The sequence below is a fragment of the Zingiber officinale genome, chromosome 8A (genome assembly GCF_018446385.1).
Source record: "Zingiber officinale cultivar Zhangliang chromosome 8A, Zo_v1.1, whole genome shotgun sequence".
Taxonomy (NCBI): domain Eukaryota; kingdom Viridiplantae; phylum Streptophyta; class Magnoliopsida; order Zingiberales; family Zingiberaceae; genus Zingiber; species Zingiber officinale.
In genome coordinates, this window is record NC_056000.1 from 29616413 (window position 1) to 29620267 (window position 3855).

The window sequence follows — 3855 nt, forward strand, 5'->3', positions numbered from 1 at the left end:
CATATTTAGTGAAACATAGATAGTTTAGTATTAATTAAGTATGTTAGCGTATAACGCATGTTTGAATATGTGTTTAAAACTAAAAATATAGATCTACAAATGTCAGAATTTCATTAAACAAGAGTCTATAAGTTTCTTATTTTCCCTTATTCATAAATATATCCTCTTCCTTAATTTTAAAATTATATATTGTGTTTCGTGTTTTTTTACCTGAATTAGGTCAAATTCGGGTTAAAAAATCACCACACTAAATATATGAGATTAAAATTACGGATGAGGGTATTTTTAAGATCATAAGAAAATTAGAAACCCAAAGAAACTTGTTTCATGAAATTCCGAGATCGTTAGTTCCATATTTAGGCCTTCCAAATGATTTTTCTTTTAATTTTTATTTTTCTTAAATTTGGGACGAATCCTGGATTCGTCCCAAAATTTGGGACGAATACAGGAATTCGTCCCAAAATTTGGGACAAATTTCTAGATTCATCCCAGATTTTGGGACGAATCTGGAATTCGTCCCAAATTTAAAAAAATAAAAAAGAAAAGAAAATTTATTTGGAAGGCCTATATATGGACCTAACGATCTCGGAATTTCATGAAACAAGTTTCTATGGGTTCCTAATTTTCTCATGATCTTAAAAATATCCTCATCCAAAATTTTAACCTCATATATTTAGTATGGTGATTTTTTAACCCGAATTTGACCAAATTCATAATAAAAAATTCATCGCATTTAATATATTATGTTAAAATTATGGATAAAGATATTTTTAAGATCACGAGAAAATTAGAAATCCATAAAAACTTGTTTCATGAAATTCCGAGATCGTTAGGTCCATATTTAGGCCTTCCAAATAAATTTTCTTTTATATTTTATTTTTCTTAAATTTGGGACGAATCCTGGATTCGTCCCAGATTTTTGGGACGAATCCAGGATTTGTCCCAGATTTAAAAAAAATAAAAAATAATAGAAAAATCATTCGGAAGGCCTAAATATGGACCTAATGATCTCGGAATTTCATGAAAAAAGTTTCTATGGATTCCTAATTTTCTCATGATCATAAAAATATCCTAAATCTGAATTTTAACCTAATAAATTAAGTGTGGTGATTTTTTAACATGAATATGACCTAATTTGTAATAAAAAATTCACTGCACTCAATATAATATGTTAAAATTATGGATGAAGATATTTTTAAGATTATAAGAAAATTAGGAACCTATAGAAACTTATTTCATGAATTCTGAGATCGTTAGGTCCATATTTAGTGAAACATAGATAGTTTAGTATTAATTAAGTATGTTAGCATTTAACGCATGTTTGAATATGTGTTTAAAACTAAAAATATAGATCTACAAATGTCAGAATTTCATGAAACAAGAGTCTATAAGTTTCTTATTTTCCCTTATTCATAAATATATCCTCTTCCTTAATTTTAAAATAATATATTGTGTTTCATGTTTTTTTACTTGAATTAGGTCAAATTCGGGTTAAAAAATCACCACACTAAATATATGAGATTAAAATTACGGATGAGGGTATTTTTAAGATCATAAGAAAATTAGGAACCCAAAGAAACTTGTTTCATGAAATTCCGAGATCGTTAGGTCCATATTTAGGCCTTCCGAATGATTTTTCTTTTAATTTTTATTTTTCTTAAATTTGGGACGAATCCTGGATTCGTCCCAAAATTTGGGACAAATCCAGGAATTCGTCCCAAATTTAAAAAAATAAAAAATAAAAGAAAATTTATTTGGAAGGCCTAAATATGGACCTAACGATATCGGAATTTCATGAAACAAGTTTCTATGGGTTCCTAATTTTCTCATTATCTTAAAAATATCCCCATCCATAATTTTAACCTCATATATTTAGTATGGTGATTTTTTAACCCGAATTTGACCTAATTCATAATAAAAAAAATTTGCCGCATTTAATATAGTATGTTAAAATTATGGATGAAGATATTTTTAAGATCACGAGAAAATTAGAAATCCATAGAAACTTATTTCACGGAAATCCGATATCTCTAAGTTCATATTTAGTGTTTCCAAATCATTTTTTTATTTTTTTTAAAATTTTATATTTTGGGACGAATTTTGGAATTCGTCCCAGATTTAGGGTCGAATTCTGGAATTCGTCCCAGATTTGGGGACGAATTCCTAGATTCGTCCCAAAATCTATTTTTTAATTTATAAGTTAACCCTAAATCTCCTCCCACCCATCTGCCCCTTCACTCATCCCTTCACTGCAACTCTTGCGGCGGCTGATTCCTTCCCGATCGGCTGCGGCACAGGTAACCCTCTCCCTTCTCCCCTCTTCCCTCTCCCTTCTCCCACATCTGCCCACTTCTTCTCGCGAGGCCGCGGCTGGCCGCGTGTGGCCTCGCCTGGCCGCGCGCCGCGCGTGGGGTCGCCTGGCCGTGCGTGGCCGCGCCTGGCCGCGGCTGGCGGCAGTTGGCCGCGAGTCGCCGCTGCTAGCACTGATGTCGCAAGATTTGGAATGGTGGAGTACTGATCTGTGAAATTTAGGGCTTCATTCTTGTTTGTTAACAAAGAAAAGCACTGCAACCCTTGATCACTTAGATGTCAATGACCAATGATCTGTGAAATAGGGTTTAGGGTTGTTTTTTGGATAAAGATTTGTAGTTCTTCTTGTATATAGATGTGCAGTTTAGGGGTGTGGAAGTAATAAAATCTCAACTACACTAGGGCAAAATTTTGATACTAGGGTTTCGAATCCTAAATGTATGGGGAGCTCCAGTATACCATAGGTATAAATTTACCTTTGATTTTCTGTGTACTGATCCTCTTTATCATTACAAATACTTGTAGGATAGTTTTTAGATTGGAATTAATTAATGGAGGGACAAATTACAATAGAGTTGACATGTTTTTTTTTCTTTGATACAAAATTCAAAGGGTGCTCATTATTATTATTATTATTAAAAAGATTTTCTTTTAAAGAAAAAAACAGAAGCGACCCTATTCTATTTTTTATCTCAAAAATATCCTTATCAAAATATTTTATTTTTCATCTAAAAAATGTCAATTCTGATCCACAATTGCTCTAATATAGAGAGTAATTTTGTTTTTTTCCAAATTTTGTTCCATTAAAATATTATTATTTCAATTTAATTACAATTGCTTCAACTCTATTAAAATTGTTAGAATAATACTATAATAATTGATAATGTTACTTGTGCAGGTTTCAATTTGGCATGATCTCAATGTAGTTGAAGACAACTGTATTTGTTCACGTCTTTTCGGTATTTCTAAGTTCATTAATATGCATTTAATGATCTGTATATAAAGTTAGCTTTAAATAATTATTTTATAGTTGATTAATTGTATTTCTTCTTTTTGATAAGCTTTTCTTTGTTGTTTTGTCTTCAATGATAAGATTTATTTCTGTTAATAATGTTTAACTAAATAGCTGAATTCAGGTAAAATGCAGAATGAGCGAAGTTGGATGTATAACAAGAATTCAAGTATAATGCAGAATGAGGAAGAGGAGGAGGAGGAGGAGGAGGAGGATGATAATCATAATAATGACTTTAATTTTTGACGATGGGTAAGTTTTGTTAGCTTATTTAAAGAAATTTCCCATAATTATGTATGATGATTATTTGTCTCATGTTTACTGTTTTACACATTAATCAATGGCTTGTTAACTTTTCTAATTTTTATTTTAATTAATATTGTCAATTTGTTTTTAACAGGGTTGGTGAGGCGAACTAAAGGTCCGAGAAAAAAAGTAAGTATTAAGTAACATGTTAAACTTTTAATTTTATTTATTTATTTATTTATTTTCTAATTGCTTTTAATTTATTGAAATTTATTACTACTGCTTTA

The 3855-nt window shown here is 30.5% G+C and overlaps 1 long non-coding RNA gene across 1 annotated transcript; it reads left to right on the forward strand.

Annotated features, from left to right (window-relative positions):
* The first annotated feature begins 2227 nt into the window (after window positions 1-2227).
* On the forward strand, window positions 2228-3468 carry LOC122008175. The gene is made up of 3 exons (XR_006119225.1): window positions 2228-2297; window positions 3209-3269; window positions 3447-3468. It is a non-coding gene; the product is annotated as an uncharacterized LOC122008175 (long non-coding RNA).
* Window positions 3469-3855: the final 387 nt, after the last annotated feature.